Source organism: Stenella coeruleoalba (assembly GCF_951394435.1).
Source record: "Stenella coeruleoalba genome assembly, chromosome: 9".
Taxonomy (NCBI): domain Eukaryota; kingdom Metazoa; phylum Chordata; class Mammalia; order Artiodactyla; family Delphinidae; genus Stenella; species Stenella coeruleoalba.
In genome coordinates, this window is record NC_137155.1 from 54,849,738 (window position 1) to 54,872,376 (window position 22,639).

Below are 22,639 nucleotides of genomic sequence, written 5' to 3' on the forward strand. Positions count from 1 at the left end.
GATGACCTAGTGTGAACCAGAATTCTCTGGTTCCTCCCCAAATCAGAGTGGGCTCAGGGCTGCTTGAGACTGAGTCTTTTGCCTGCTGCAGCAATGCTTGGGTTTTCAAAGGGGTCCCTGGAGCAGCAGCATCAGTATCACCTGAGAACTCGTTTGAAATGCAGAATCTCAGATCCCACCAGAGATCCATTAAATCAGAAACTCTGGGGTGGGGCGCGCAATCTGCTTCAACAAGCCCTGCAGGTCATTCTGGTGCTGCTGAAGTTTAAAACCCCAGAGAAACTGACAGATAACTGTGAGTCCCATTCACACGGGCCACACTCCTCCAGCTGGTTGCCCGTGCAGCTAGCAATCACGCAGCTCTCACTTCCTCCAGAACCCCCTTCACATCTATTGACACTTGGCTAATAACTCCTCTGGGGGCGGGGGGTGGAGGGGAACAGTACCATGCACAGGAATGTAGAGAAGTCCATGACACGCTAAACCTCAGCATGAGTTAACCAGCTACAGCAAGACCCAAGAACATGGTTATTTTGCCCAACTCATCTGTGAAGTTCTCAGCAGTGGTTGTTGTATGTGACTACCAGTCACACTGATGAAAGCACATTCTCCAGAGCAAACACTTTTGGTGGGTCAAAGCCTCGCTCTATTAACATCCTTCCCAGAAGCTCTCTTCCATTTATTCTTTGGAATTATCCCCCTTCCCCATTCACCAGCAATCAGGGAGTGGCTGTGAGAATTAAATCAGGTGATGTTCTCTAAAAAAGTACTGAACATAGTGGCTCACTTTTTATAGACAATCCATAAAAGAAAGCTATTATGATTATCGTTATAAGGTCCTCCTACCTTTGTGACTACTTTCCCTTCCCCTACCTACCTCTTGTTTGGCATTCCTCAAGGTACTACATACATCCCCTTTCCTCTTCTGGGACCTGCCCGAAAGGTTAGACAGGTTGGGCCTCCCTTGGAAACCTCCTCAACTGCTATAATTTCAACAAAACTGCCAACTCCCAGGAGTGATCCCCAGTTTTGCCCTCTCTTCTGAGTTATCTGCTAGACATCACTGATATCAACCACACACTTCAAGCTCAGCATGTTCAAAACCAAAAGCATCCTTTTTCCCTAAGATCTATTCATCTTTCTATTTTCTTCCATGGCATAATCAATGGCACCTTAAATAACAGTCACATAGGCCTAAAACTCTGGAGTTACTTCTTGGTTTGCTTTATATGTTTACTGCAGAATAAGGAACACCTTAACTTGGAACAAAATTTCAAAGATGCAATTTAAATCTCACAACTGTCCTTTTATCTCCCATTATCCCCTCCTTGGGGAAACTGATGTTACCCACTTCTTGTATAGCCTTCAAGAGGTATTTTATATTTATGACACACAGGGAGTACTAGTAAATGTTTATCAACGAGCTCTCTGGAAAAACAAACACAAAAACCCCGATTTCTTTCCTTTGCCGATTGCCATGGTGTAAATACTCCCACCTTGGCCAATTTCAAACGACCACCACAAAGTCATTGACCAAGGAGTTGGGGAGAGATATACACAATTGGTCTCACAAGCCAGTGCCATCTGCCTTCAGCCCACCCCCTCCCAGTTTATGAGTATGTGTACCTATGCATAATATGTACATGTCTACATATATAAACATATAAAATATATATTAGCTATGAATATATTTTTTCTCACATGGAAGCATCCCATACATACCTTGGTATATATGGTATGTATGCCATAAATCTATGTAGTCTACACTTTGTTGGTTTTTTTTTAACTTAACTCAGAGATTGTTACAAATCAGTAGATGTAGAGATGCTTCATTTTTAACTGCTCCATTACTCATTAACCAGTTCCTACTGATGGACAATTAGGTTATTTGCAATCCTTTTATTCAAACAATGCTTCAATAAATAACTTTGCACATATATCATTGTGCACATTTACTTATCTGTAGGATTAAATTCACAGAACTGTTACGGCTGGTTGAAAGGGTGCATGTGTTTGCAGTTTTGACAAATACTGCCAAGGGCTCTACACAGAGCTTGGACCAATTTACATTTCCATCTACCATGAATACCTGTTTCCTCAAACCTCTGCCAACAGTTACCACATTTTCTGACATTTGCCAATCTGATAGGTGAAAAGCATCTCACTAAAGTTTTAACTTACCTTTCTCTTTTTATGAGTGAGGTTAGAGTTTTCACATGTTTAAGCATCATTTGTATGCAATTTTGTGAACTATTTGTTCAAATTCTTTGCCTCTACAGTAACTGTTCTTTCTCTTATTGATTTGTTGTAGTTCTTTATATATTGATGGAACTAGATCTTTGTGACATGAATTGCAATTACTTTTCTAAATTTATTGATCGCCTATTGACAGTTAAAAACATTTGGCCCTGCAAAAATCATATATAGTCAAATAAGTCAATATTTTGTTTTATATCTTCAAAGGCTTTTCTATCTCCATTATTATTAAAATGGTATTCTATTTTTTACTAGTTGTTTTAATGTTAAACTTTTGACCCATGTGAAATTTATTTTGATGGAAGCCATGGTGTAAGGCTCCAACATTTTCACCTGATTGTACCAACACCACTTATTATCTCCCAGAGAATCATCTTTGCCTTCTCTCTCCACCCTGGACCCCCATTTCCTAGTGCCTAGGGGCTGTCATTCTAACTTTCCAATATTTTTTGCTGTCTTTCCTTTCTTCTCCCACTGTGACCACCCTAGTTCAGGTCTCACTGTGCTTATACTCCCAGCCTCTGACCTTCTCTACCACCCCTAGAATACTTTCTCTAAGATAGCTCCCACCACGTCACCTTGTTCACTTTCCACAGGATAAAGTCCAAACCCTTACTATAGGATTCAGGATCCACTCCATTTGCGCCCCAACCTACCTCCCCATTCTCATATCCTGTCACTATTCCCATTTAAAACAGTCCTTCTCATCAAACTGGAGGGTTCGTCACTCCTCAAAATGCTACGCCTTGAGCAAAACAAATAAATGTATACAGCAAAACAGAAAGAGACTCACAGATACAGAAAACAAACTAGTGGATATCAGTGGGGAGATGGAAACGGGGAGGGGCAAGAAAGTATAGGATTAAGAGGTGCAAACTACTATGTATAAAATAGATAAGCAACAAGAATATATTGTACAGCACGGGGAATTACAGCCATTATTTTGTAATAACTGTAAAAGGAATATAACCTACAAAAAGACTGAATCACTATAACTTTAAAGGAGTATAACCTACAAAAAGACTGAATCACACCTGAAACTAATACAATATTGTAAATCAACAACACCTCAATAAAAAAAAATGCGGGGAGGAGCTTCAAGATGGCGGAAGAGTAAGACATGGAGATCACCTTCCTCCCCACAAATACATCAGAAATACATCTACACGTGGAACAACTCCTATAGAACACCTACTCAACGCTGGCAGAAGACCTCAGACCTCCCAAAAGGCAAGAAACCACCCACGTACCTGTGTAGGGCAAAAGAAAAAAGAATAAACAGAGCCAAAAGAATAGGGACGGGACCTGCACCAGTGGGAGGGAGCTGTGAAGGAGGAAAGGTTTCCACACACTAGGAAGCCCCTTTGCGGGCGGAGACTGTGGGTGGTGGAGGGGGGAAGCTTCGAAGCCACGGAGGAGAGCACAGCAACAGGGGTGCGGGGGGCAAAGCGGAGAGATTCCCGCACAGAGGATCAGTGCCGACCAGCACTCACCAGTCCGAGAGGCTTGTCTGCTCACCCGCTGCGGCGGAAGGGGCTGGGAGCTGAGGCTCGGGCTTTGGTCGGAGCTCCGGGAGAGGACTAGGGTTGGCGGCGTGAACACAGCCTGCAGGGGGTTAGTGCACCACGGCTAGCCAGGAGAGAGTCCGGGAAAAAGTCTGGAGCTGCCAAAGAGGCAAGAGACTGTTTCTTGCCTCTTTGTTTCCTGGTGCGCGAGGAGAGGGGATTAAGAGTGCTGCTTAAAGGAGCTCCAGAGACAGGCGCGAGCCGCGGCTATCAGCACGGACCCCAGAGAGAGGAATGAGACGCTAAGGCTGCTACTGTTGCCACCAAGAAGCCTGTGTGCAAGCACAGGTCACTCTCCACACTTCCCCTCCCGGGAACCCTTGCAGCCCGCCACTGCCAGGGTCCCACGATCCAGGGAAACTTCCCCGGGAGAACACACGGCATGCCTCAGGCTGGTGCAACGTCATGCTGGCCTCTGCCGCTGCAGTCTTGCCCCGCATCCGTACCCCTCCCTCCCTCAGCCTAAGTGAGCCAGAGACCCTGAATCACCTGCTACTTTAACCCCGTCCTGTCTGGGTGTGGAACAGACGCCCTCATGTGACCTACACGCAGAGGCGGGGCCAAATACAAAGCTGAACCCCAGGAGCTGTGCGAACAAAGAAGAGAAAGGGAAATTTCTCCCAGCAGCCTCAGGAGCAGCGGATTAAATCTCCACAGTCACTTTGATGTACCCTGCATCTGTGGAATACCTGAATAGACAATGAATTATCCCAAAATTAAGAAGGTGGACTTAGGGAAAAACTATATATATATTTATATATATATATATATATTTATATATATATATCATATGCTTCTGTGTGTATGAGTATGCTTCTGTATGTGATTTTGTCTGTATAGCTTTGCTTTTACCATTTGTCCTAGGGTTCTGTCTGTCCGGTTTTTGTTTGGTTGGTTTTTAGTATACTTTTCAGCGCTTGTTATCATTGGTGGATTTGTTTTTTGGTTTGGTTGTTCTTTCTTTTAATTACTTTTAGAAAATTTTAATACTTATTTTTTGCTTTTAATTTTAATAACTTTTCTGTTTTACTTTAATTATTTTATCTTTTTCTTTCTTTCTTTCTCCCTTTTATTCTGAGCCATGTGGATGACAGGCTCTTGGTGCTCCAGCCAGGCATCAGGGCTGTGCCTCTGAGGTGGGAGAGCCAACTTCAGGACACTGCTCTACCAGAGACCTCCCAGCTCCACGTAATATCAAATGGCAAAAAATATCCCAGATATCTCCATCTCAACGCCAAGACCCAGATCCACTCAATACCCAGCAAGCTACAGTGCTGGACACCCTATGCCAAACAACTAGCAAGACAGGAACACAACCCCACCCATTAGCAGAGAGGCTGCCTAAAATCATAATAAGTCCACAGACACCCCAAAATACACCACCAGACGTGGACTTGCCCACCAGAAAGACATGATCCAGCCTCGTCCACCAGAACACAGGCACTAGTCCCCTCCACCAGGAAGCCTACACAACCCACTGAACCAACCTTACCCACTGGGGACAGACACCAAAAACAACAGGAACTACGAACCTGCAGCCTGTGAAAAGGAGACCCCAAACACAGTAAGTTAAACAAAATGAGAAGACAAAGAAACTCACAGCAGATGAAGGAGCAAGGTAAAAACCCACCAGACCAAACAAATGAAGAGGAAATAGGCAGTCTACCTGAAAAAGAATTCAGAATAATGATAGTAAAGATGATCCAAAATCTTGGAAATACAATGGAGAAAATAGAAGAAACGTTTAACAAGGACCTAGAAGAACTAAATATGAAACAAGCAACGATGAACAACATAATAAATGAAATTAAAAATTTTCTAGAAGGGATCAATAGCAGAACAACTAAGGCAGAAGAATGGATAAGTGACCTGGAAGATAAAATAGTGGAAATAACTACTGCAGAGCAGAATAAAGAAAAAAGAATGAAAAGAATTGAGGACAGTCTCAGAGACCTTTAGGACAATATTAATCTCACCAACATTCGAATTATAGGGGTCCCAGAAGAAGAAGAGAAAAAGAAAGGAACTGAGAAAATATTTGAAGAGATTATAGTTGAAAACTTCCCTAATATGGGAAAGGAAATGGTTAATCAGGTCCAGGAAGCACAGAGAGTCCCATACAGGATAAATCCAAGGAGAAACACGCCAAGGCACATATTAATCAAACTATCAAAAATTAAATACAAAGAAAAAATATTAAAAGCAGCAAGGGAACAACAACAAATAACATACAAGGGAATCCCCATAAAGTTAACAGCTGATCTTTCAGCAGAAACTCTGCAAGCCAGAAGGGAGTGGCAGGTCATATTTAAAGTGATGAATGGAAAAAACCTACAACCAAGATTACTCTACCCAGCAAGGATCTCATTCAGATTTGACAGAGAAATTAAAACCTTTACAGACAAGCAAAAGCTAAGAGAATTCAGCACCATAAAACCAGCTTTACAACAAATGGTAACGGAACTTCTCTAGGCAAGAAACACAAGAGAAGTAAAAGAGCTACAATAACAAACCCAAAACAATTAAGAAAATGGTAATAGAACATACATATCAATAATTACCTTAAATGTAAATGGATTAAATGCTCCAACCAAAAGACATAGACTGGCTGAATGGATACAAAAACAAGACCCATATATATGCTGTCTGCAAGAAACCCACTTCAGACCTAGAGACACATACAGACTGAAAGTGAGGAGATGGAAAAAGATATTCCATGCAAATGGAAATCAAAAGAAAGCTGGAGTAGCAATTCTCATATCAGATAAAATAGACTTTAAAATAAAGAACGTTACAAGAGACAAGGAAGGACATTACATAATGATCAAGGGATCAATCCAAGAAGAAGATAAAACAATTATAAATATATATGCACCCAACATAGGAGCACCTCAATATATAAGGCAACTGCTAACAGCCATAAAAGGGGAAATTGACAATAACACAATCATAGTAGGGGACTTTAACACCCCACCTTCACCAATGGACAGATCATCCAAAATGAAAATAAATAAGGAAACACAAGCTTTAAATGATACATTAAACAAGATGGACTTAATTGATATTTATAGGACCTTCCATGCAAAAACAACAGAATATACTTTCTTCTCAAGTGCTCATGGAACATTCTCCAGGATAGATCATATCTTGGGTCACAAATCAAGCCTTGGTAAATTTAAGAAAATTGAAATCGTATCAACTATCTTTTCTGACCACAACGCTATGAGACTAGATATCAATTACAGGAAAAAAATCTGTAAAAATTACAAACACATGGAGGCTAAACAATACACTACTTAATAACCAAGAGGTCACTGATGAAATCAGAGAGGAAATCAAAAAATACATAGAAACAAATGACAATGAAAATACGACGACACAAACCTATGGGATGCAGCAAAAGCAGTTCTAAGAGGGAAGTTTATAGCAGTACAGTCCTACCTCAAGAAGCAAGAAACATCCAAATAAACAACCTAACCTTACACCTAAAGCAATCAGAGAAAGAAGAACAAAAAAAAACCCCAAGTTAGCAGAAATCATAAACATCAGATCAGAAATAAATGAAAAAGAAATGAAGGAAGCGATAGCAAAGATCAATAAATCTAAAAGCTGGTTCCTTGAGAAGATAAACAAAATTGATAAACCATTAGCCAGACTCATCAATAAAAAAAAAAGGGAGGGCTTCCCTGGTGACGCAGTGGTTGAGAGTCCGCCTGCCGATGCAGGGGACACGGGTTCGTGCCCCGGTCCGGGAAGATCCCACATGCCACAGAGCGGCTGCGCCCGTGAGCCATGGCCACTGAGCCTGCGCGTCCAGAGCCTGGGCTCCACAACGGGAGAGGCCACAACAGTGAGAGGCCTGCGTACTGCGCAAAAACAAAACAAAAAAAAAACAAAAAAAAAGGGAGAAGACTCAAATCAATAGAATTAGAAATGAAAAAGGAGAAGTAACAACTGACACTGCAGAAACACAAAGCATCATGAGAGATTACTACAAGCAACTATATGACAATAAAATGGACAACATGGAAGAAATGGACAAATTCTTAGAAATGAACAACCTTCCGAGACTGAACCAGGAAGAAATAGAAAATAGGAACAGACCAATCACAAGCACTGAAATTGTAACTGTGATTTAAAATCTTCCAACAAAGAAAAGCCCAGGACCAGATGGCTTCACAGGCGAATTCTATCAAACATTTAGAGAAGACCTAACACCTATCCTTCTCAAATTCTTCCAAAATATAGCAGAGGGAGGGACACTCCCAAACTCATTCTATGAGGCCACCATCACCCTGATACTAAAACCAGACAAACGTGTCACAAAAAAAGAAAACTACAGACCAATATCACTGATGAACATAGATGCAAAAATCCTCGACAAAATACTAGCAAACAGAATCCAACAGCACATTGAAAGGATCATACACCATGATCAAGTGGGGTTTATTCCAGGAATGCAAGGATTCTTCAATATACGCAAATCAATCAATGTGATACACCATATTAACAAACTGAAGGAGAAAAACCATATGATCATCTCAATAGATGCAGAGAAAGCCTTCAACAAAATTCAACACTCATTTATGATAAAAACCCTCCATAAAGTAGGCATAGAGGGAACTTACCTCAACATAATAAAGACCATATATGACAAACCAACAGCCAACATTGTCCTCAATGGTGAAAAACTGAAATCATTTCCACTAAGATCAGGAACAAGACAAGGTTGCCCACTATCACCACTGTTATTCAATATAGCTTTGGAAGTTTTAGCCACAGTAGTCAGAGAAGAAGAAATTAAAGGAATCCAAATCGGAAAAGAAGAAGTAAAACTGTCACTGCTTGCAGATGACATGATACTATACATAGAGAATCCTAAAGATGCTACCAGAAAACTATTAGAGCTAATCAATGAATTTGGTATAGTAGCAGGATACAAAATTAGCACAGAAAACTCTTGCATTCCTATATGGTAATGATGAAAAATCTGAAAGTGAAATTAAGAAAACACTCCCATTTACCATTGCAATGAAAAGAATAATATATCTAGGAATAAACCTACCTAAGGAGACAAAAGACCTGTATGCAGAAAATTATAAGACACTGATGAAAGAAACTAAAGATGATACAAATAGATGGAGAAATATACCATGTTCTTAGATTGGAAGAATCAACATTGTGAAAATGACTCTACTACCCAAAGCAATCTACAGATTGAATCCAATCCCTATCAAACTACCACTGGCATTTTTCACAGAACTAGAACAAAAAATTTCACAATTTGTATGGAAACACAAAAGACCCTGAATAGCCAAAGCAATCTTGAGAAAGAAAAACGGAGCTGGAGGAATCAGGCTCCCTAACTTCAGAGTATACTACAAAGCTACAGTAAAAAAAAAAAAAAATCTACAGTAATGAAGATAGTATGGTACTGGCACAAAAACAGAAATTTAGATGAATGGAACAGGATAGAAAGTCCAGAGATAAACCCATGCACATATGGTCACCTTATCTTTGATGAAGCAAGAATATACAATGGAGAAAAGACAGCCTCTTCAATAAGTGGTGCTGGGAAAACTGGACAGCTACATGTAAAAGTGTGAATTTAGAATACTCCCTAACACCATACACAAATATAAACTCAAAATGGATTAAAGACCTAAATGTAAGGCCAGACACTATCAAACTCTTAGAGCAAAACATAGGCTGAACACTCTATGACATAAATCACAGCAAGACCCTTTTTGACCCAGCTCCTAGAGAAATGGAAATAAAAACAAACAAATGGGACCTGATGAAACTTAAAAGCTTTTGCACAGAAAAGGAAACCATAAACAAGACCAAAAGACAACTCTCAGAATGGGAGAAATATTTGCAAATGAAGCAACTGACAAAGGATTAATCTCCAAAATTTACAAGCAGCTCATGCAGCTCAATATCAAAAAAACAAACAACCCAATCCAAAAATGGGCAGAAGACCTAAATAGACATTTCTCCAAAGAAGATATACAGATTGCCAACAAATACATGAAAGAATCCTCAACATCACTAATCATTAGAGAAATGCAAATCAAAACTACAATGAGATATCACCTCACACCAGTCAGAATGGCCATCATCAAAAAATCTACGAACAGGGCTCCCCTGGTGGCACAGTGGTTGAGAGTCCGCCTGCTGATTCAGGGGACACGGGTTCGTGCCCCGGTCCGGGAAGATCCCACATGCCGTGGAAAGGCTGGGCCCGTGAGCCATGACTACTGAGCCTGCGCGTCTGGAGCCTGTGCTCCGTAACGGGAGAGGCCGCAACGGTTAGAGGACCGCATACCGCAAAAAAACTAAAAAAAAAACAATCTACAAACAATAAATGCTGGAGAGGGTGTGGAGAAAAGGGAACCCTCATACACTGTTGTGGGAATGTAAATTGATACAGCCACTATGGAGAACAGTATGGAGGTTCCTTAAAAAACTAAAAATAGGGCTTTCCTGGTGGCGCAGTGGCTGAGAGTCCACCTGCCTATGCAGGGGACATGGGTTCATGCCCCGGTCTGGGAAGATCCCACATGCCGCAGAGCGGCTGGGCCCGTGAGCCATGGCCACTGAGCCTGCGCGTCTGGAGCCTGTGCTCCGCAACGGGATAGGCCACAAGAGTGAGAGGCCCATGTACCGCAAAAAAAAAAAAAAAAAAAACTAATAATAGAACTATCATACGACCCAGCAATCCCATAATGGGCATACACCCTGAGAAAACCATAATTCAAAGAGAGTCATGTACCACAATGTTCATTGCAGCTCTATTTACAATAGCCAGTACATGGAAGCCACCTAAGTGACCATCGACAGGTGAATGGATAAAGAAGATGTGGCACATATATACAATGGAATATTACTCAGCCATAAAAAGAAACGAAATTGAGTTATTTGTATTGAGGTGGATGGACCTAGAGTCTGTCATACAGAGTGAAGTGTGAAAAACACATACCGTATGCTAACACATATATATGGAATCTAAAAAAAAAAATGGTCATGGAGAACCTATAGGCAAGACGGGAATAAAGACGCAGACCTACTAGAGAATGGACTTGAGAACACAGGGTGGGGGAAGGGTAAGCTGGGACAAAGTTAGAGAGTGGTAGTGTATATATGGACATATATACACTACCAAATGTAAAATAGATAGCTAGTGGGAAGCAGTCACATAGCACAGGGAGATCAGCTCGGTGCTTTGTGACCAGCTAGAAGGTTGGGATAGGAAGGGTGGGAGGGAGGGAGACACAAGAGGCAAGAGATATGGGGATATATGTATATGTATCTGATTCACTTTGTTATAAAGCAGAAACTGACACACCATTGTAAAGCAATTATATTCCAATAAAAATGTTAAGAAAAAAAAATGCTACACCTTGGTTCATTCTGCATTCTCTACCTGGAGTGTCCTTTCACCTAGCTCTCCATTCCCTTCCTTCGTCTCAATCCTACACGTCCTTCAAGGCTTGGCTCAGATGCCCCCTTCCCTGCAGAAGAGTCTCCCATGGCCTCTCTGTGCTCCCACCACACCTCAGCATCTTGTTTACACCAAGTGTTACACCCCTCCTTGTCTCTCACATTGTGTGTTTATAACTGTCCCTCCCAGCTGGAGGGAATGTTCCTTGAGAGCAGGGGCTGTGGCTAATCCATTATTATTATACAGAATAAATAGTATTTAATAAAACGAAAATGCTTTAGCCTAGTGGTTCTCAAACTTTAGTGAGCATCAGAATCACCCGAAGAGCTTGTAAAAACAGAGAGCTGGGCTCTCCCCTCAGTTTCTGATTCAGTAGGTCTGCGGTGGGGCCCGAGAATTTGCGTTTCTAACATGTTCCCAGGTGATGCTGATCAGCAACTTGTGGAACCGCACTTTGAAAACCACTGCCTCAGGCTACACCTCAAACCTCAAACTGCAAACCTTTGAAAACGTGAACACAGTCACGTGTCCAAAAATCTCCTGCAGGAGGAAATCCTCTGGAGCTGGGTGTCCTTTACATACATGTAGATTTCATCGTGTCCAAACAGTTCAGCCTAAGAAGGCAGTGATCAGCTCAAGGCCACAGAGGCAGAAGCACTTCCGGGGCTGGATTCATCCTCTGATTCTCTGACTCCCACTTCTGTGCTCTCCACCACACAGAGGGGCCTTCTGGTCAATGACCCGACTACACCACAGCTCTGCCACCCAGCCCCTTCGTGACTGTGGGTAGACTACGTAAGCCCCCCTAGGCTTGTGATAGTCTGGGGTTCTTTGAGTGGAAGCAAGAGAAAATATGCCGGCAACTGAAACAAACAAAAACATGTACTGGGAAAATATTAGTTTCAGGAAGTAAGGAGGGGCTGGAGGGGAAACACGGGCACAGCTTCATGGGACCTGGAGCCAGACTCTAACAATGCCATGCGGACAAGAATGGTTGGGTCAGGACACACCCTTGGCAGCAGAATCTCCATGACCCTCGGCGTTGGACCCAGATTCCAGCCAGAGGTATCTAACTGGTTTGGCTCCCAGGGCCACCCACAGCCGGGGAGAATGGGGCTCCTCGTTCTAGACCCTAAGGCAAGAAGTGATCCCTCAAATGGAAATCAGGAAGGGTAAATGGATGCTGGACAACCAAAGAGCAAGTAATTGCTCCCCAGCCTCTGTTCGGTCATTGGTAAACTGTTATGCTGACAGCCACCTCATACGTTATTGGAAGATCTAATGAGATAGTATAAGTACAGCACTAAACCGGGCACAGAGTAAGTGCTCCACAGTTACCTGCTGCCATTGCTATTATTACTGTTCTTTGCAATTACCATCACCCCCTTTAAAGTCAGGATGGTTCCCCATTCCCTAAAGACCCCAACAAGCTCCAAAGGACACTTCAGTTAATTCTATAGAAATCTGCTTGAAGCAACTCTGAACCCATAAGAAAAACCCAAGTGGGTCTTCCCTGCATTCTTTGAGGTCAAGTACCCCTCGTCCACTTCATCTCAGATGCTAGACAACAGAACTACACTCCAATTGGAGCCAGCAAGTTATTTTAAGCCACTTCCGTGGCCATGCTGGAGAACAGGTTGTTAGATCTCATTCGGTTTCAGTTACAAAGCTGGTAAGAACTCAACTTTGGATTCAGTTCCCAGTAGCAAATAAACACACCTGTGTGTATCATCACAGCAATTCAAAACCTCGGGAGAGGAATTAAACCCCTCCTCCTACTCAGTTCCACCTGGCCTCCGGCAATCGGCAGAAAGACACAGAAAGGGCAGGACTTCACTCCTGTCATCCCCCTCTGAGGATTCCCTTTCCTCCTCCTCCTTCAGACCATCAGCACCCTGAATCATGACCTACAGAAAAATGGAATTTTTCTCTCCAGGGTCCCAATTAAAATCCAGACTCATTCCCTTGGAGCTACAGATCCTCGCTGTAATTAACAAATTCTCTGTGACTGTTTACTATCTCCTTGAAGGGAGGTTCCACATCTGTCTCAGTCATCACCATATCTCCCCTGTACCCAGTCTGGTGTCTGGCACACAGTGCGTGCTCAACAAACACGCATTCAGTGTATGGACAAAGATCATACTGCATGCTTTCCTTCTAGAGAGGCATTTACTTCAAGTTTAATCATGTTTGTGAGATTAATAAAATACATTATTTAGCTTCTGCTTCTAAACATTTCAGATCACTGCCCACCACAAATGATTCGGAGAGGGATATTTGTTTCATAAGACTTAAAGTATAAATTTCTTGTATTACAGCATTTGATATCAAGATAGAAAAAAGTAAGGGAATCTTTCACAGTACTATCTTTTAATACACAAGTGGAGAAATGTTATATTGAGAAGTGTTTGACCCGCACAACATTAAAAACAAACAGATTTTAATATTTTAACCATAGAGAGTAAACAAAAGAGTAAACTTGATTGTATACTGGCAGTCACAGATCCTCTGATGGTCTCTTTTTGGGGTCCTCTCTGCAATTTAATTCTGTTCTGCTTTATATTCAAGCTACTTTTCAATTCAGGTCCACTGTCTCATGATCTCAGAAATCACAGATGGGGAAGAATATCCTCTGGGGTTGTCCATCTAGCTTTACACCCCCTCAGAGAGCTGGGTTTATTACCTCGGCTATTCTTTTGTGAGTAAATACAGACACCTAGACAGCGACAGAATGCTCATCTAAAGAAATTTTATATGAAAGCAATTTGTTTCTCAGCTTTAAACCCACACATTATCATTATTATTTAAGAATCATTTTCCACTCATATTCCAGGGGTCTTGGGGTGTCTAGAAACAATCATATTCTGGCTCCCAAACAAACAGATTTAAGCAGAGTGATTATAAAGCAAGTCCAGCGAAAATTCAATTTCAGGGTATAAACAGTGCGACTAAGAACAATAAAATTACCAATGCACTTTCCATATTTTTTCTAAGATGAAGGAAATATTTCATCAACTCCAAAACAAAAGAATCAGACAAATAACTAAAGGAGCACTTCTTCTACTCCTTCATGTTGCTATTCCATTTATGATAAAAGAATTTTTTAATTTTCACATAGATGAAGTAAGCCCAGGAATGACATTGGAAGGCTACAGTCTGCCTGCTATAAGCTTCTACAAAGAATCATCTTGGAACAAATTAATATTTTTCAATCTTTTCATATAAGGGGACTTCTTTGTGAAAAATATTTTGCTCCAGACTTTTAAGAAATTCAGATATCTTTCATTTTTAACTTACTATGAAAAAGTTCAAACGTATACAAAACTGTACAGCAGCACTGTCCAAGAGAAATGTAATATGAACCATATAAGCAATTTTAAGTTTTTAAGTCGCCAATTACAGAGTAAAAGAAAACAGGTGAAATTAGTTTTAATTATGTATTATAGTAATCCAAAATGTTACCATTTCAGCATGTAAGCAAACAATAAAAAATTATTGAGATAATTTTACATCCTTTTTCGAACGAACTCTTGGAAACTCAGTGTGTATTTCATACCTACAGTACAGCTCACCAAGAATTAGCCACACCTCAAGTGCGCCACCACCACATGTAGCCAATGGCTGCCCCAGGGGCCAGCAGAGATGGGGAAAAGCATTAAAAAGCCCGTGAACTCACCACTCCGCTTCAGTCAACTCACACACAGCCTGGTTTCCTCTATTCTCCCTCTCCACCCCCAGGATATTTTAAAGCAAATCCTAAAAATAGTACCATTTCATCCATGTTCAAATTTCCTTGATTGCCTCCTAATATTTTTTTTAACAGTGGATTTGTTCAAATCGGGATCTAATCAATCAACTATGAGGATCTCTTTTTAATGGCAATGTTTTTTGATGACAGCTGCATAACAGGAGCTATACTTTTAGTAAAATGCTTTATTCATTCAGATGTTTATTACACATCTGTCTTGTGCCAGGTACTGTTCTAGCCCCAAGACCCAGCAGTGAGCGAGACTCAAAGGAACTTCCGGCTTAACTCCTGCCTGCACAGTCGGATTGTTTGGGGAAGGTTTAAAAAAAAAATTCCAGTTCCATCTGGCAAATGGATAAATAAAGCGTGGTCTATACAAACAACAGGTTGTTATTAGGCAATAAAAAGGAATGAAGCACTGATTCATGCTACAACAGGGGTGAACCCAACTATAACATGCTAAGTGAAAGAAGCCAGACACAAAAGCATGATTCCATTTTCCTGAAATGTCCAGAATAGGCAAATACATACACACTTAAAGTAGACCAGTGGTTGCAAGGTGAGTAGGGAAACTGCTCACAGGCGTAGATTTCTTTTGGCAGTAATAAAATGTTCTAAAATTAATTACAACATGACAGTTGCACAACTGTGAATATACTAAAGACCATTAAATTGTATACTTTAAATGGGTGAATTGTATGAAATGTGAGTTATAACTCAATAAAGCTTTTATTAAAAAAAATAACTGGATAAAATATGTTACATTCACACAATGGAATACTATCCAGCTGTAACACAGAATGAGAAAATGTCTTTAAAAAAAATTCCATGGGCTTCCCTGGTGGCGCAGTGGTTGAGAGTCCGCCTGCCGATGCAGGGGACACGGGTTCTTGCCCCGGTCTGGGAAGATCCCACATGCCGCAGAGCAGCTGGGCCCGTGAGCCATGACCGCTGAGCCTGCGCATCCGGAGCCTGTGCTCCACAATGGGAGAGGCCACAACAGTGAGAGGCCCGCATACAGGAAAAAAAAAAAAAAAAAATTCCAGGGACCAGCCCTCTTCACCCCATGCCACTTCATTCAGAAAGTTTGTGAGATGGGCCTAGGTAGGGAAAAGCTTTTTAGATCCCTAAGTGATTCTAATGTAAACCAAATGAGAGTCAGATGTTCCATGGAAGATTCAGTCAAGTGACCAGTTACACAACGGTACGATAACTGCTCCCTCCAAAACAGATAGGCACAGAGTGCCATGCATGTTTTCCAACTTCAACTTGGAGGCAGCAGAGGAAGTCTTCCTATAAGTGACATTCAGGCTGAAATGTGATGGATGAGTGGGAACCAGCCAGGTGAACATGGGTGTAAAGAGGACATAACTTCATGCGGAAACTGGGAGGCCAGAATACATTATTCATGGCCCTGGCGATATAGGTGGGGAGCTGAATTTAGTTCAGTGTGACTAGAACACACAGAACGAAGTGATGAGCTATGACCCAGAGGTGATTCATAGAAGATCTAGTAAGTCAGGTTTAAAAATGAGAAATATTCATTGATCAATAAAACATTGATGAAAATTTAGTTTTGATTCCATAACAGTTTTAATATACTTTTAATAACAACTTTACCATATATATAAAAAAATAGTGTATATAAGATGCAAGATATTTACCCTACAGAAAATGCTTGTTTATTTTTATGGGTTTGAGATCTCCTTACAATATCTGCAAGGTGAAAACAACCAGAATAAGTGCTTTTCGTGGATTTAAATAATTAGGATTTCTATTGCTTCATCATAAATTGATGAAGGTATTACAGTATTGTGGATCAAAAAGTAGGAAACAAAATGCCACATTCCAATTACTTTTTTCACAAAATATTCTAACAGCATATAACCATATACAGTTGTTTCTACTCTCTTTTTAATTGTGCACCTACTATGGATAGCATACGAGGCTTAGCGATGTGGGGATACAAACAGAAGGAATAGATACTAGTCCTGCCTTCAAGGCATCTACAATGTAGTAAGGGAGCTAATACATTTGAATAAATAACTAGGCCAGAAGGCACTGGGGTGGAGGAATGTGTGGGGTGGGTATGAAAGAAAGTGCTGAAGAGTGTGTGTTTTAATGCTATGAGAGACTGAGTTCAGAGAGATGATTCTGGCAGAACTGGTTTATGAGTTCAGCCTTGAAAGACCTGGGGTTTCACAGGTAGAGGCAATGAAAGAGCTTTCTAGGCAACAGCAGTATAAGAGCAAAGGCAAAATGCCCTGTTGCTGAATACAGTTCAGGCTGGGGAACAATGGGTGAAGGCAGACGCTGAGCCCAGGCTGCCGGATCCTGACTTTAGGCTAAGGGGTCTACCTTAAATGGGGAGAGAAAGGACCAGGGGGTTAAGTCTCAACTCCACCTTGTATTACTTGTAAAGTAGTTGCAAACTTAACTTCTCCTGGTCTCATCCAGAGATTGGGGGTATAATAACAGTGCCTGCTTTGCTGTTGCTCTGAGGATAAAACACAATTTTAAATCCACGTAAGGTACTCATGACCGTACCTGGCACAAGAAAGTCAACAGCTACTGCTGCTGTTATTAATATTATAATTATTATTAACTATATAAGCCACTCAAGAATTTTTAGCAATATAATGACAGGATCTAGAGAATTTACCTGACTATGATATGAAGGCGGGGCTGAGGGAGACAATGTAAGCTATGTTAGGACAGAGTACAGAAGTCCCTAAGACTCTGAGCTAAGATGCTGCAGGGGCAACTGGAAGGCGTGGATGTGAACGACAAGAGGGAGGAGAGATACGAGCTGGGGTGAGTATAAACATGGTCTAAACAGTAGTGACTGGGAAGTTAAGAAGGACATTTCCAGAGAAGGGGGATAAAAGCTGATGAATAAGATATAGACAGGAGGGACTTCCCCGGTGGTGCAGTGGTTAAGAATCCACCTGCCAATGCAGGGGACACGGGTTAGAGCCCTGGTCTGAGAAGATCCCACATGCCATGGAGCAACTAAGCCCATGTGCCACAACTACTGAGCCTGAGCTCTAGAGCCCATGAGCCACAACTACTGAGCCTGCGTGCCTAGGGCCCGTGCTCCACAACAAGAGAAGCCACGACAGTGAGAAGCCCACACACTGCAATGAAGAGTAGCCCCCGCTCGCCGCAACCAGAGAAAGCCCACGCGCAGCAACGAAGACCCAACAGAGCCAAAAATAAATAAATTAATTAATTAATTTTAAAAAAAGATGTAGACAGGAAAGGAATTCACAGGCAACTATAAACAACTCTCAGTTCTGAAGCCTCCTTCAACTTAACAGCCTCCATGTTCCTCAGTGCCCTAGAGTTCCTGTGGGCGTTCTGGGTTGAAGGATTCTCCAACCCTCCCTGGAGTACTCTTTTTCTTTTTATAAATTTATTTATTTATTTATTTATATTTATTTTTGGCTGCACTGGGTCTTCGTTGCTGCACGGGGCTTTCTTTAGTTGTGGTGAGCGGGGGCTACTCTTCATTGCGGTGGCTTCTCTTGTTGCAGAGCGTGGGCTCTAGGCACACAGGCTTCAGTAGCTGTGGCATGTGGGCTCAGTAGTTGTGGCTTGCAGGCTCTAGAGCACAGGCTCAGTAGTTGTGGCTCACAGGATCTAGAGCGCAGGCTCAGTAGTTGTGGCGCACAGGCTTAGTTGCTCCACGGCATGTGGGATCTTCCCAGACCAGGGCTCGCCGTGTCCCTTGCATTGGCAGGCGGATTCTTAACCACTGCATCACCAAGGAAGTCCTGGAGAACTCTTGAAATGGAATTAACAATTAAGAAAATATAGTACTGCCAAGAGGCACAGTATAAATGAAACCGTGGATTATCCAGGTCATCATGCAAGGAAAAACATTATACTACCCCTAAAACTGGAATGAAGTAGAAGAAAAAAGGGATCTCTAATTTCTTCCCATCCTCTATTTTGCCATTAGCTCTTCAGGTGGTAACCATGACATACTTAGCTAACTTCTTGCTCTCAGTTTTACTACAAGAGAACAAAGAGTCGAAATGTAGTTATTTTGCCAAAAGGTTGCTGCAGAAGCTTCTGGAACTAGTAGTGGTTTCTAACTCTCCATTCTACATATGGGAACAGAGGTACTAGCTGGTCTTCCAGTACTTTCCTTAAGAGGCAGAAAGCATTACTGTGTTCAGAGTTCATTTACCACAGTGGGTAAAACCCATCAGATTTCTCTTTAGATTTAGGTGAAAGTAAATTTAAATCCAGGTGAAAGGAGAATTTCCTTTCCTCCTACATTAAATGTGCCTCATCTACCAGGCCCACAAACCATAAACTCATCCACAAATATCAATGGCAGTAAGAGTCTCAACAATTCAGAAAATAGTACAACTAGACTCTTACTGGCAGTGGAAAGTTTATAGCTCAGCCTCAGGTGGTTTTAATATGCTGTAACATTGAACTCTATCATAATGAGTTAACATCTAATTAAATAGTGGGAGCAGGAGAAATTTCAGTCTAGTGGAAGGAGCTAAAGATTGACGCTCAGAAAGACTATTAGTAAAAATCTAATTCAGCAATCTACTACTGACCCTGGGCAGATTCCCAAACCTAGGCTGCAGTTTCTTCATCTATAAAATGGAGATAACCTCACAGCACTGCCATCAAGATGAAGAAGATGAAAGAATACAGCCTATGGCAGCCTGGTAGTATCTGGTTTACAGCATAATTATTAGGCTATTATTGAAACTAAATCTCAGTAATGATAAAATCTTTTGGTCAAGCAATAGCTTTTGTTATAAATAAAGCTAAATGTCTACTGGCTGTAATGGTGGAAACCACATTTTAGTTTCTTGGAAGCAGCCCAGCACAATAGAGAGAAAATGAGCTGGAATTCTAGTTCTGTCAGGATAATCTTGGGAAAACTGGTTAACCTGCTGGAGCCTCAATTTCCCATCTAGTTAGAAATACCTAGCTAATAAGACTATATACCAAACAGGGTGGTGTGCTAGTATGTTGGTGGAGGGGATGGTCATTTAGCTTGGGTGCGTTTCAGCCCAGGCCTGCCTAGTTGGTCTCCTTGGGCCAGAAGGGGGGCCTCACCTTGAATGATGTTTGGAGGTAGAGTGTGGGTGCTCAAAAGTTAGACCTACACCTTTACCTGTCTATGGATGGATCTGTTTTGCAGCTGCAGCTTAAAACATTTCTAGATGCCCTCATCCCAGTACTCAAACTCTGAGGGTCAGGGCAACATTGTTGGGGGGGGGGGGGCGTTGGTCAGATGCACCTCAGCGCAATTCCCAGACACATCGAAAGCGACAACTTCACAGCTCCCCTCATCTTAGAGTCCTGACTATAGAAGAGACTGGTAGTTCGTGAGACGGAGGAGGGAGAGTACAAATGTGCGTAAGGTGGCTGGCAAGCTGCATTACCGAAAGAGGGAGGCGCGCCCTGACCTAAGAAGTATCCGGACGATCTAGAACAATGCCCATTAGTGACTCCAGAAGCTGCAAACGCTTCCCAGGCTGCTGGGAAGCCCGAAGGGACAAGTGCCCTCAGACCGCAGCCTGGGTGCCGGAGACTGGAGCAGGCCGGGCGCGGGGAGGCGGGCGAGCCCGGACCCTGCAAGGCCAGCGCCTCCCAGGTGCCCCCGGCGCGCCCCAGCCCGCGGATGTGGTGAAGCCTCGCGCTCGGCCCAATCAAGCTGGTTTCCTGTGCCTCCCGCCCCGGCGCCGCGCCTCCCGGCTGCCCAGAACAACGCTCGGAGCCGCATCCTCCGGTGCCCCGACCCAGGCTCGGCGCCTTCTCGCCGTCAATCCCGGCCAAACCGTGCCTCTCAGGAGAGCACTCCAGGGCGGGCAGCACTCGGGCCCTAACTCCCGGGAGGCCGGCACCGAGGGCGACTCGGGGCTGCCCCCACTGACCGGTTGTTCCTCGGCGACAGGAGGCAGACTCCAGGCTTGCTGAGACCGGCGGCACCCCCCATACCGCAGCCCTTCCGAGCCCGCGCCACGGCCCGGGGCCCCACCACACCCCAGCGCCATCCTGGCGGGCATCCCGACTCTAACCTGCACGCTCTGCCGCCGCGGACGCCGCCTAGCTCCGAGGGTCGTCCACACACGCGGGAGGAGGCAAACCCGGCTTCTTCGGTCCCCCAGCAACGCACAGCTGATAGTTCCCTCACCAGCCGCAGGAGACAGGGGCGGGGAGGGCTACTCGCCTACGGCCGCCCGGGTCAGAACCTGCGCCGCGCACTGGCCGCCTGGCTCTCGGCTCCCCTTGTTCCGCCCGGCTCGCGTGCGCTGCTATCGCTCACCCAGTTCCCAGTACTTTGCCCAGAACTTCTCCGCGCGCGCCTCCAGGCGATTAGCTGGAGTGGGGAGCTAGGGGCGTGAGCGAGGAGGAGGAGCCAGAGCCCGCTCTGGGGCGGGGCCACGCGGGGAGGGCGGGAGGGACGGCAGAGTGACCCACACTCCCACCAACCAGGAGTCGTCTCCGGGGAAGGAGGTGGGGCCATGCACCTGGAAAAAGCACCGATTCCATGACGCAGTCAGGGGAGGTGGGAAGCCGAGTTCCCGACGGGTGCGAGGGGTGGAGGGAGGTGAGAGTTGCCTTTGGGCGGGGGTAGGAGTTCCCGGCGGCCCAGCGCGCTATATGCGTGCCCTTGACACTCAGTAAATGTTCGTGGAGCGGCGTTTCCGGGCCAGGGAGGGAGGAAGAAGAGAGGGCGGCGCGTGAGAGGCTGGTTAAAGGACACGGTTTCAGAGGACACACTGGGCGAACAGGCAAAGAGGATTCGACCTCTTGAGGAACTCAGACCGAGGCAAAGGGATAGAGAAAGGAAAAAATCACGTGGAGAAGGGAGGATTGCAGGCACGGGATGACGGAGGACAGAATCCCCATGGGATCCGGCGGGAGGCTGTGACCGCGACATCCAGAGGCAGTGATGCAGATTGGTGCCGGGTCCCAGGAGGAGACATGAGGGGAGCGTGGTTGTTTATTGTACGCAGTTCATGTGCGAAGGGGAGGGGAGAGAAAGCATCACAGTTACAATTAAAATGCAGGAGCTCCATGATAGACAAGAAAGCCCACCCTAAAGCTCCTAAACCGGGGAGCTACCACAGACGTATCGGAAAGAGCGTTCCAGGCAGAGGGAGCGGCAAATGCAAGGTGTGTAACCTCGCTGAAGATCCTTCTAACCTACCTCACCGAGCTAGACCTTGAGTGTGGCTCTCTAGGCGCTCTGCCTGTCACAGTGTAGGGGCTCCAGAATATTAAATTCCAGTGCCGCCCACCACCTGCGGCACTCGACACATTTCCAGCCTCCTAGACGACCCCAAATAAGGTTTCTGAGGTTCTTGCCGGAGCCACGCTATCCGCATTTCATTCTTCGCGCTCGGTTCTCCGCTTTCTGGGGTCGCGGAATGTCTGGGATTGTCTGTCTTGGACCTGGCAGGCGACGAGCGAGGGCGGGAGGACCCCGACAAGCTGCCGAACAAACCCACCGTTATGCTGCCCGCGCTGGCAGTCGGAAAACCTTATTGGAGAAGATTTAAAATCCAGTGATTTGGAGGTTCTTAAATCATTCCCCTGCACCCGACCAACGCCCGGCGGATGAAAGCTTCTGGCAGGCGCCCG

General features: G+C 43.9%; 1 protein-coding gene across 4 annotated transcripts in view; it reads right to left on the reverse strand.

Moving 5' to 3' along the window:
- Positions 1 to 21,363, reverse strand: part of OSBPL3 (oxysterol binding protein like 3) — a 206,175-nt gene extending 184,812 nt beyond the window's left edge. For 3 of the 4 annotated variants that reach the window (XM_079931186.1, XM_079931188.1, XM_079931185.1), the window contains exon 1: positions 21,070 to 21,360. The gene's annotated coding sequence lies outside the window, so the exon portion shown is untranslated. Of the gene's footprint in view, positions 1 to 21,069 lie in introns of all 4 variants that reach the window. The other variant, XM_079931187.1, reaches the window with a different exon arrangement.
- Between the last annotated feature and the right edge of the window lie 1,276 nt (positions 21,364 to 22,639).